The following is a 12,601-nucleotide window of genomic DNA, read 5'->3' as shown; positions in this document are numbered from 1 at the left end:
GAGGAGGATACACGTGTACTTTAAACATGACAAAGAAAGGAGAGAAACAAGAGTGAAACTCAGAAACTCTGAGGTGGAATTATTTAAGGCAAGTCAACAAGTATTTACACAATTTTTTCTTCTATATTTTTATATATTTTGTTAAATATTTCTCAATTACATGCAAAATTACCATTCATTTTTGAAAATTTTGAACTCTTTATTCTCTCCCTTCCACCTGCCCCTCCCCTACTCATTGAGAAGGCAAGCAATATATGATATCTATTATATATGTGAAGTCATACAAAACATAGTTCTGTATTCTATGTTAGCCTCAACAGAAAAAGCGAAGTTTGAAGGAAGGGTAGGACAATGTGTTCTGCTTTGGAAATGTTGAGTTTGAGATGCCCATGAGACATCTAAATAGAGCTGTCCAGAAGTTGGTAACCAGATGAGAGACTAGAATTCAGGATAGAGATCAGATTTCTCTCTCCTTCGGTTCAGGGAAAGCTCAGGAATAGATATGTTATAGAGGGGAATACGTATCCAGCACAGGTTAGACCAAATGACTTCTTTTTTTTTTTTTTTTTTTTAAGCAATCGGGGTTAAGTAACTTGCTCAAGGTTACATGGCCAGTTATTTCTGGGTGTGGTGCTGAGTGTCTGAGCCCGGAATTCGATCTCCAGGTCGTCCCAACACTGGAGCCGGTACCCTTACTCGCTGAGCCACCTGGCCGCCCCAGACCAAATGACTTCTGAGTCCTTTTCTAGCCAAAAATTTAAAGTGCTTCTGAATGTGGGAATGAGTAAGAAAAGGAAAAGGTACCATGGAAACAACAATAAATTCAAACATTTTTTTGCTTATAATTCAGTAATATAGAGAATCATATTCTTGCTGTACTGTGGTTAAAGTGATATTAGTTCTACCTAATCCATATGGAGTAGAGCTCAGATTAGGGGAAAAGTCAGTTCCTGCACTGTGACCCTGAAGATTGAACCTTAGGCTTTGGTGGCAGGAGGTGCCCTGGAGAAATCCTGCTTAGGAAGTTGCTTTAGGACAGGAACATTCCTTTGCTTACTGGTTCTATGCTTTGGGAAAGAGGGAGAAGCTAGAGACAAATTGTTAAGTGCTGGGGATGGCTCTGTGAACTTTCATGTCTTCAATGAAGCTTACACAAGGTTATTCACAGTGACTCTGCATTACAGTTTGCCTATGAGGAATAAGGGCCAATGAATGTCCATGTGAAGGGGTAGACTCTTAATGTGGTGGGTGACCTTAGCCTCTAAACTCTATCTCCATTAAATCCACTTCACACCCTTGGCAGGTCATTGGTGCTCTTTGAGATGGAAGGGTGAACAACAGCAACAAGACTGGTGATGTGGGTACGTAGTGTCTTAGAAAGATTTTTTTTTTTGCTTTTTGGAGGGCAATTGGGCTTAAGTGACTTGCCCCAGGTCACATGGCTAGTATTTGTATTAAGTGTCTGAGGCCAAATTTGAACTCAGGTCCTCCTGACTCACTGTGCCACCTAGCCACCCCCGAAAGATATATGTTCTTTACAGGAAGTAGAATGGGGAGAGGAGGAGTAGAGTTCCAAGCCTGATACTAAGTTGGCTCTGGTGAGGACCCTTTCTGGTCCCTCATTTTCCTCTGAGGCATAACTATTCAGTTACCTCCCTCCCTCCCAGGTTTGTTGTGATGGGGGAACTCTGTTTGCCCTTAAATGCTGTGGAAATGGGAGTCACTGTAGTTGGTGATAAAAGGGTTTTGCTTCCCCAGTGTGTAATGGTTGCTTGGCCAATCATCTAGTTTCTATTGTCCATTCTAAGGGAGAAAAGAAAAGAAGAAAGAGAATAAGCAATTATTTAGTACAGTGCCAGACGATGTACTGAGTGCTTTTGCAAATATTATCTCATTTGATTTTCACAACAACTCTGTGAAATAGGTGTTATTATTATCTCCCCTCGCCCCCCCGAAAAAGAAAGCAGTAGAGATGAGGAGATGAGTATTTTTTTACCCTGGCCTTGGGTATAAGAGACCAGTTCTGTGCTTGGCTTTGTCACTGACTGACCCCTCTGTATGACTCTGGGTTAATCAATCAATAAGCATATATTAAATACCTATTGTATACCAGGCAAGGATACAGAAAAGAGGAACAGTTCCTACCTTCACATTTTAATGGACGAAAGAACTTACACATATATGCAAAATACATGAGGTAACCTTGGAGAGGAGGAAAAGAAAATACCAGCTGGTGGGGAATTGGGGAGAGATGGGAGAAGACCGGGGATGCAAAACATAGCACAGGAACTGAATCTTGAAAGAAACCAGGAATGTCAAGAGGTTGGAACAGAAGAACATCATCGGTGTGGAGGACAGCCTGTGCAAAGGTGTGGAGATGGAAGATAGATTGTCGTGTGTGGGGAAAGCCAATTCGATTGGACCACAGTGTATATGAAGGAGAGTGGTATACAAAAAGCATGGGAAATTAGGATGTATTCCAGTCGTAAAGAGCTCTAAATGCTTAACAGAGGAATATATATGTATGTATATATGTATGCATATATACATACATATAGTATATAATAATATGTAGTATACACATATACATAAATATAGTATATATAGTAATAATATATTGTATATACAGCATATACACATATACATACAGTATATAGTCTATATAGCATATACTTATACATACATACAGTAAATAGTAATATATAGTATATACAGTAATAATATGTGGTATAGACATATAATATATAGTAATATGTGTGTATATGTATATATGTATGTGTACATATAGGATATAGTATGTAGGTATATATACATACATATAGTATATAGTAATATATGTGTGTGCATACACACACGCCCCCATTACCCCCCCCCCACATCTATCTATCTATCTATCTATCTACACACATACATATCTATTTGAGCCTAGAGGTAATGACAGCTATTGGAATTTATTGAATGGGGTGACATGATCAGAACTTTTCTTTAGGAAAATCACTTTGGTTGCAGTGTAGAAGATAGATTGGAGTAGAGAGAGACTTGAGGCTGAGAGACAATTTAGAAGGCTAATGCAATAGTCTGGTTTGATAAGGGACTGAATTAGGGTTGATGACTATCAGTGAGAAGACAAAAGACACAAGAGAGACTGGAGGTAGGAAGGATAGGATTTGCAGCTGACTGGTTATATTGGGTGAGTGAAGAGTTACAGATTCCATGGAGGTTGTGAACCCAGGTGACTGAAAGGATGGTGGTGCCCTCAACAGTAAAAAGGAAGTTCAGAAGAGGGGTGGGTTCTAGGGGAGAGATAATGAGTTGAGTCATTTCAGTCATGTCAAATTCTTCATGACCAATTTGGGATTTTCTTGGCAAAGACACTGGAATAGTTCACCATTTCCTTCTCCATAGAAGGAACTTTAGAACTTTTTCTATTTTTTTAAAGACCTGATCTATGATTCTAACTGTGATTCTAACTGGACATGTTGAGTTGGAGATGTCTCTGAGGCCTCCAGTTCAAATTGTCCAACAGGCAATTGGTGATCTAGGGCTGCATATATAGATCTCTTTTCCTCCTTGATCTGCAGTTCCTCCTGTAAAACAAGAGGCTTAGTATTACAGTACAGTGGGAAGAGAACTGGCACAGGTTAAAGTTCCAGGGGTGGGGAACCTGCAACCTTGAGGCCACATGTGGCCCTCTAGATCCTCAAGTTGGATTCAGTCCAAGGGTTGCACTTGAGGACCTGGAGGGCCACATGTGGCCTTGAGGTCGCAGGTTCCCCACCCCTTGGTTACATCACATCACCTGCAAGGATATGTTGGTCTAGTGTTAAGTGGTTTAATTGTCTTATAAACATTTTGGATTCAATGATCTACTTGCAAAACAAACTCTTTATTTACAGATCATACAAGGCTAAACTTTATCCCAGCCTGTTCCTTTTGCTTTCTTTTTTTTTTCTTTTTGGAGGGCAACTGGGGTTAAGTGACTTGCCCAAGGTCACATGGCTAGTTTTTGTGTTAAGTGTCTGAGGCTGGATTTGAACTCAGGTCCTTCTGACTCCAGGGTTGCTGCTCTATTCACTGTGCCACCTAGCCGCCCCAGCCCAGCTTGTTCCAATGATCTGAATTAGCTCCAAATGAAAGAGCTATGCAGATCTAACAGCTTCTGGTTACAAAAAGGCCAAGATAAAACCTAATTAAATTCTAGTTGCTCCCAATCACCTCCAGGATCAAATATAAAATGCTGTTTGGCATTCAAAGTCCTTCATAATCTGCACTCCCAATTTCCCACCCTTCTTGCATTAAGATACCCCACCTCCCTGTAACAATTGTCCTGTCTTTGTCCCCTGCCATCTGGTGATGCTGGCCTCCTAGCCGTTCCTCTTAAGACACCTTATCTCCCAACTCTGGGAATTTTCATTTTCACTGGCTGTGATACCATGCCTGGAATACTTCCCTCCTCATCTCCACCTTCTGGGCTTCTTCAAGTCCAGCTATAATCTACCTTTTTCAGGCAACCTTTTCCAATCCCTCTTAATTCTAGTGACTTCTTTCTGTTATTTATTTCCATGTCATCCTGTACATAGCTTGCTTGCCCATGGTTATTTGTATATTGTCTCTTCTCTTAGAAAGTGAGCTCCTCTGGAGCAGGGTCTGTCTTTTGCCTTTATTTGTATCCTTAGCATTTAGCACAGTGTCTGGCACGTGGTAAGCATTTAATAAATGCTTATTGGTTAACTGATTGGCTCTGGGGTCAGAGGTCTTTGGATCTAGTTCTGGCCTGTTGCTAACTGTGTGACCTTGAGAAAGTTATTCAACCTCTGTGGACTTCAGTTTCCTTATTTGTAAAATGAAGAGGTTGGATTAAATGATAGTCCTTCCTTCCTTCTCTTTCTCTGTATGATTTTCACTGATCTCTTAAGTCCCCTCTATTTCTAACATGGTTCCATGATTCTAACAAAGATAGTGAGTGGCTAGCCTTGAAATCAGGAAGACCTCAGGTCAACCCCTGTCTTTTGACATGTACTACATATGTGACCCTGGACAAGTAGTTTAATCTTTAAGTGACCCAGGAAACTAATAAAATGCTCTAGCTTCCTTGCCAATCTGTATCAGCAGAGGAAATTCCCACACTGGGAGTTCACTCATTGATGAGAATCACAGATCTGGTCTTTAAAAAAAGGAAAAAGCTCTAAAGTTCCTTCTATGGCGAAGGAAATGGTGAACTACCCCAGTGACTTTGCCAAGAAAACCCCAAATTGTTCATGAAGAATTGGACGTGACTATGATGACTCAACAACAACAACAAATTCCTTCCATCTTTAATGTTCTAGGTTTCTCTGATACTAAGATCTTCTCTAGCTCTGAAGTCCTATGGTTCCATAGGAGAATGTGTTACTGGAAAGCTTCAATCACAAACTGGTTTGTTTGATGCCTAGGCTGCCCCTGGGGCCACTTCTCTCTGGCTCTTACAGTGAACACCTTATCATGCCTTGGTCAAGCATAAGGAAGGAAAATCAGAAAGCAAATCTATTTTATGGCTTCTGCCAAAGCTGAATGATTTTTGGCTTCCTTTTTGCTTTTTTTTTTTTTTTTAATTCCATGCCTAGAATCAAGGATTGTTGGTGTTTGGCAGGATCTTAGGATCATTGAACAATAGAATTTCAGAGTTCATTAAACATGGGAAAAGGTCCTGCCGATCCAAACCCAGGTGTTCTGTCTTCCATCCTGGGGACTTACTACTACCTAACAGTTTCTTCTCACTTTTGATGGCAGTTAAAAAATCAGATTTGGCCAATGATCTTTTGAATTCACAAGCAAATTTAATCAATAGAATAACATTTAAAAAATATTCTTTGTGCAGAGTACAGTGTTGGGCACCAGAGAACAAAAGGAAGTAGTTAGGAGTCTGGAAATAGGTCACAAAACCAGATGACTATAATTGTGTAAAAATACATCAGATTCATACCCAACAAAATGCTGTAGAAGATCAGAGGGAGAAGGAATGAAAGCTCACCTGTCTCCTCTCCCTAACCCTCTTCAAATCTTCTCTTTTCCAGGCTCCAACTGATCTTCATATAGCATGATTGCAAGTCCCTTTACCATCCTGGTTACTATCTTCTGGAAGCACACCAGTATATCATTATTCTTCCTAATAATTAGAATTATCTAAATGTAAGCCTTCCCTCTCCCTTGAGGTCTTTAAGCAAGGGTGTTGTGAAGGAGATCTCTGTTTGGGTCCAGGACCCAGGGGTGGGGAACCTGCATCCTCAAGGCCACATGTGGCCCTCTAGATCCTCAGTGTGGCCCTTTGACCAAATCCAAACTTCACAGAACAAATCCTTAGGAGGTTCAGTCAAACAGCCGCACTTGAGGACCTAGAGGCCCACATGTGGCCTAGAGGCTGCAAGTTCCCCATCCCTGGAGGTAGACTATTTGACCTCTGAGATTTTTTTTCATATTCTGAGTGACTTTAAAAAAAACTCAAACTCTCACTAGATCCTACCTTTCCTTCTAGGTATCATCCTGTATTTCTTTCACTTTTCAGCTAAACTTCTTGAAAAAGGTATCTATTGCTGTGCCTTTTTTCTCCCTCTCCTTCACTTTCCTCTCAGCCTTCTCCAATCTGACATTCATCATTCAATTGCAGTGTTTTTTTTCCATATTTACTAACGACCTCTTAATTGCCAAATTAAATGGCCTTTTTTCAACCCCTATCCTTTTTGAGAGGAATTAAGAAGCCTCTTGATGACGGTAAAAGAAAACACTAGCTTGAAGCTTAACACACACACACACACACACACACACACACACACACAAACCAACTAAGATCTTGGCAACTGGTTCCTTAATTTCCTGGCAAAGAGAGGAAGAAGAAATGGAAGCAGGGTCAGGTTTTGTATTCTTGGGCTCAAAGATCACTGCAGATGGCAACTGCAGCTGTGAAATTAAAAGATGCTTGCTCTTTGTAAGGAAAGTTACGCCAAATCTGAACAGCATGCTAAAAAGCAGAGACATCACCTTTCCAACAAAGCTATGGTTTTTCCAGTAGCAATGTCTGGCTATGATAATTGGACTCTAAGGAAAACTGAGAACCACTTTTGAATTGTGGTACCAGAGAAGTCTTTTGAGAGTCCTTGGAAAGCAAAGGAGATCAAATCAGTCAATACATGAAGAAACTAATTCAAACTTTTCACTGCAAGGTCAAATACTAAAGCTGAAGCTTAAATACTTTGGCCACATAATGAGAAGGTTCTTGTAATGGATCTTCATTCATGTCCTGTCTTGGGCCTTCTCTCCATGTTCTCTCATTTGGTGATCTCATCAGCTAACATCTTCTCTATGCAAATGACCCTCAGATCTATGACTCTCCTGTATTCCATCCTACATCACCAGCTGCTTATTGGCCATTTCCAGCTTAATATGTCCAAAACAAATTCATCATTCCCCATCCCCCCACCAAAAAAAATGAACTGCATTCCCCAATCTACTCAGGGTGGTACCATCTTTCAAGAACAACCTCGGTGTCATTTTGATTCAATTCTGTAAACATTTTTTAATCACATACCATGTCCCAGGAAATGTGTTAAGTGCTGGGGATATAAACAGAGGCAAAAACCTTACAATCTAGTGGGCGAAACAATAAGCAAATAAATATATACAAAGAAAGCTATATATAGGATACATAGGAAATAATTAAAAGATGAAAAGCACTGTATTTAAGAGGGGTTAGAGGAGTCTTCCTGTAGAAGATTGGGTTTTAGTTGGGACTTAAAGAAGCCAGGAAGGTCAGTAAGCAGAGCAGAGGACAGAGAGTGTTCCAAGTATGGGGGAGCTGAGAGATGGAGGGTTTTGTTTGTGGAACAGCCAGGAGGCCAGTGTCATTGGATCAAAGAACTTATGTCGTGAATAAGTCATAAGAAGATGAGAAAGGTAGGAGTGAGCCTGGCTTAGGAAGGGCTTTGAATGTCATACAGAGTATTTTGTATTTCTTCCTGGAAGTGATGGGAAGCCACTGGAGTTTATTGAGTGGGTAGGTGAGGGTCTGACATGACCAGACTTGAGTTTTAGGAAAAGCTTTTTAGTGGCTGAGTAGAGGATGGATTGGTGTGGGCAGAGATTTGAGGAAGGCACCTCACATATCTAATCAAATACCCAATCTTGTCATTTCTACCTCCAGTATATCTCTTACATCTCTTTGTCTCCATTCACACAAGCATCACCTTAGTTCGGGTCCCCTTCCCCAGACTGTTTCAGTCACCTCTTAATTGGTTTTCCTGCTCCAAGTTTTACTCTTTTCCAATCTGTCCTCCACATCGATGCCAAATGATTTTCCTAAAGATCAATATGGGCCACCTCTCCTCTTTCTACCTTTCTATTCTATATATTTTAGGATCCTGTTGTATTGGTCTGACTGCTTTCTCTAATTCATAGTTTCACCTCTAATTTCAGTGCCTTTGTACTGGCTGTGGGAAAAAATCCACACACTCATTTGTAATTAGAAGAACTGATTTCAAATTCTGTATGCTCTTTGACTACCAATGTAATTTTGGTCAAGTTCTTTCCCTGGCCCTTAATTTCCTCATCTCTAAAATGATGTGGTTGGAGTAGATGATCAGTACTGTTGTTTATAGCTCTAAATGCTATGATTTAAGTAGCTAGGTAGGACTGTGGATAGAGCACTGGACCTGGAGTCAGGAAGACCTGAGTTCAGATTTGGATTCAGACATTTACTAGCTGTGTGACCTTGGGTTAGTCACTTAATCTTTGCCTTAGTCTACTGAAGAAGGAAATGACAAATCACTCCAGTTTCTTTGCCAAGAAAATTTCCAATGGGGTCATGAAGGGTCAGACATGCCTGAAAAATGACTGAACAACAACAGCAATAGTGCTTATCTCCCAAGACTGTTGTGAGGATAAAATGAGGCAATAATTGTAAAGAGCCTTGCAAATATTAAAGTTATGTAAATGATAGTTATGAATATTTTTATTATCATCATTATGGATTCAAAAAGATCTCTTGGGACCAAGGGCATGCTAATCTCTGCTGGAATAGATAGTTTTTCTGATTGAGCTCTTCCCTGGATTAAGTCTCCCTCCATGAAAGCAGTATCCCTAGTTTACCTAGGTACTCACCTGCCACTTGCAGGTACCATCAGCTTTGACGTTAAACAAGATTCCATCACTCATGAATGTTCAGGTCTTTGCTATCTCAGGTGTTGGTCTTAAAATGAGAAGGTCCCTTAAAAACCATTTAGTTGACTCTCCTTCCATAGATGTAGAAACTGAGGCTTGAGAGAGGAAGATGGGAGTGGCACCCTATTCAGGAAACTCCACCTTTCATCCACACAGGGTGTCCAAAGTGCTTTTATAAACTTTATCTCTTTTGATCTCATAACAGCCCCGAGGGAGAGGCAGGAATTTTTGTCCTCTTTCCAAGATAAGGAAAGGAGGGTGAGGGAGGGGAAGGACTTTTCCTGAGTCACACAGCTCTAGCAGGCCTAGCTAAGCTGTAAGCTCAGGGTTTCTGACTCCTGACATGATTATATAACCGCTCCCTTTTCCTACTTTGCTCACTGAGCCAGCAACACACTGACCCTCTCCCAACTGATGATTATGCAAAACTCAGGACACTTACCAAGAGATAGACAAGGACAGAACTGTCCATGGACAAAGAAAAATCTTAGGGAACTTGTTGGTGAGTTGTTTTAGTCGTGGACCTTTTGTGACCCCATTTGGGGTTTTCTTGGCAAAGATACTGGAGTGATTTGCCATTTTCTTCTCCAGCTCATTTTACAGATGAGGAAAGTGAGGCAAACAGGGTTAAGTAACTGACTTGCCCAGGGTCATCTGGTATCTTTAAAAAGTATAATGCCATATTTCTATTAAATGGAAAGACAATGTAGTTCAGGATACACAATCATCCTCCTGGCTTTTGTAGTTAGGGTGTATTCTGTCTGCACTAATTTACTAATTATAAAACTAATACTTGTAATTGCTAATTAGTAAATTACTAATTTATGAATCTTACTAATTTATTTAAATGTCATATATCTAATTTGGAAAAAAAGGTTTTCTGTTATTTCCCCCCCTCAAAAAAAAAAACTTAGTGTTTAATGCTTACACTTAGACTTAGTCATATTAGCTCTGGAAGGACCCTTAGAAGCTTGTCGTGTACAATCCCTTCAGTTTTTAGAGGATGAAACTATCACCTCAAGAAGTGGAATGACTTGTCCAAGGTCACTGAGTGAATTGAGGGAAGAATTGGAACTGGAACCCAGGTCTCCTGGCTCCCTTATCCAGGCATTCATAGACTGTCAGGGTATGCTGAAATCAACAGGAACATGAAAGGAGGCTGTTGCCCAAGTAGCATAAAAGCATCCTGCCTGTGCATGTATCAGACCATTTGCCTGCAGTGGTCCTGAGGGACTTGGAAGATGAATTAGTGATCCAGGAAAATGAACTGCATCATAGGCCCAACCTTTTAGCGCATGAAAGGTGCTGCAGAGGACAGAGGAAGGCTTCGAGTTGACATTGATTCTTAATTACAGCTTCTAAAGTTCAGGTCAGAGAGCAATGTTCACTTGATAAGGGATCTGGAAGGAGCCAGCGCTTTTCAATGCCAGCCACTGTGCCAAGTGCCAGGGGTACAAAGAGAGGCAAAAGACAGACCCTGCCCTGAAGACGCTCACAGTCTAAGAGAAGACAACATGCAAACAACTGCTTACAAACAAGAGATGAACAAGATCCAGTGGCTCATTGGACACAAACAACTTCCCTTCCCCTGGGCTATGGAATAAGGGAGGCAGCCTAAACTCTCCCTCAGATACTGTTCAGTTCAAACATTTTGTGTGCTATGGTTCTAAGTTCCTTCCAGCTCAGAATCTCCTACTCTTAGATCTATGAAAGGGACTTCAGAGATCACAGAAGCCATTGAACCAAACTGCTGCTGAAAAGAGGTCTGTCTATAACAGGTACCATCCTATTACCCAGAGCAGCTGATGGTTCAGTGATCAGAGCGCTGGGCCTGGGGTGAAGAGCTGAATTCCAGTCTGGCCCCAGGGCTAGTGCCCTGTCCACTGTGACACCTAGCTGCCCCCTCTATTTCACTTTTAAGTAGCTCTACTTATTAGGAAGTTGACTTTGGACTTTATGTTAGAATTGAACTCTGATCATCTTTAGGGTTGATAAAATATCCTTCTGCTGTTTCCACAGCTCCTTCTAGGAGGACTCTAAGGTTTTGGTGTTCCAGACAAGTTTGTTCTGGGCAGCTAGGTATCACAATGGTTAGAGCACAGACCCTTGAGTTTGGAGGGACTGAGTTAAAATCTGCCTCAGACACTAGCTGTGTGACCCTGGGTAAGTCACTTAACCCTGATTGACTCCAAAAAAACCAAAACCAAAAAAAAGACAAAACCCAAAGTAGTGTTTTCTGGGGAGTAGTCTGTTCACTGCCATCGTGGGACACAGGTACATACCCTGCTCCCTTGTGTACTATGTAGTTACTGGGACTACTATAAAGACAAAAATGATAAGTTTCTGCCTTCAATAAACTTATAGCCTACTGGGGGAAACAACATGGATACAGATAAGTAAATTTAAAATATATACAAAGAAGTTTCTAGGGGTTGGGGTAAACAGGTGAGGGGCATGAGAAGATCAGGAAGGCCTCCTGAATAAGGTGGCGCTTAAAGTAAACCTTCAGTAGAGCTAGGAATTCCTAGAGAAGTGAGGGGAGAGGACATTCTAACAATGAGTCTCAAATCTACCCCATCCAAATTCCATCTGTTGTTCTGAGGCCTGCTTTGGCTGCCCTTCATGTCTTCTGGATGTGTCTCTGTTCTCCTTGCACCACCCCCACCCCCACATCTTTTTTCTGGGTTGAACATCCGCAGTTCCTTATATGGCAGTGTCCAGGCCCTTCACACGCCCTCCTTGGACCCTTTCAAACTTATCAAGGTCCCTTCTAAAATGTGGTGCCTAGAATTGGACACATTGCTCCAGATGTGGTCTGGCCAGGGAGGGGAACAACAGGGCTGTGGCCATATTAGACCTAGGTGTTTGTATGTCTCTCAGTGCAGCCTTATAAGTATATTAGACATGGGCAAGTGTCTAGTAAAAGTTCAGTATTTTTTTTTTCTGAAAAACTATCCAGAAGCCTCACCTATCTTGTACTTAAAAAAAAAAAATCTAGGCCTTAAGACTTTTACCTTTATTCTTATTAAATCTTATCTTATTAGATCTGACCTAAGATTTGAGCCTTTCAAGGTATGTTTTTTTCTCTCTCATCCAGTGTTAACTATGTGTTGACTCCTCCCCTTTCCCATTTTGAATTATTTAATAGCTAGCAGTTATATGTAGAAATAACATATAATATATGTATATGTGATGTATGCATATGTATGTGTATATAGATATTAGATATACATTTATCTATATATACATACGTATACACACACTTATATACATAAATGTGTCTGAGTATATCTGTATATGTAGGTGTGTATATATACATGTGGGTATATACACATACATAATATGTGTGTGTGTGTGTGTGTGTGTATACACACATAAACTTTAAGGACATCAGAGAACTTTGTTCAGTTGT

General features: G+C 40.7%; 1 protein-coding gene across 3 annotated transcripts in view; it reads left to right on the top strand.

The window, feature by feature from the left end:
* The window catches only part of LOC138173830 (sphingolipid delta(4)-desaturase/C4-monooxygenase DES2-like), a 72,765-nt gene that overhangs the window by 10,464 nt on the left and 49,700 nt on the right, over window positions 1–12,601 (top strand). Inside the window, exon 2 of one of the 3 annotated variants that reach the window (XM_069103926.1) lies at window positions 1,304–1,361. The exons of the other annotated variants lie outside the window; for them this stretch is intronic. The gene's annotated coding sequence lies outside the window, so the exon portion shown is untranslated. The remainder of the gene's footprint in view (window positions 1–1,303; window positions 1,362–12,601) is intronic. 3 annotated transcript variants of the gene reach the window in all.

Source organism: Petaurus breviceps, unplaced genomic scaffold (genome assembly GCF_028583685.1).
Source record: "Petaurus breviceps papuanus isolate PSGF00001 unplaced genomic scaffold, PetGlider_PUasm1.0 65, whole genome shotgun sequence".
Lineage (NCBI taxonomy): Eukaryota > Metazoa > Chordata > Mammalia > Diprotodontia > Petauridae > Petaurus > Petaurus breviceps.
Note: the sequence above shows the minus strand (reverse complement) of the source record. Positions and strands in the feature narration are given on the sequence as shown.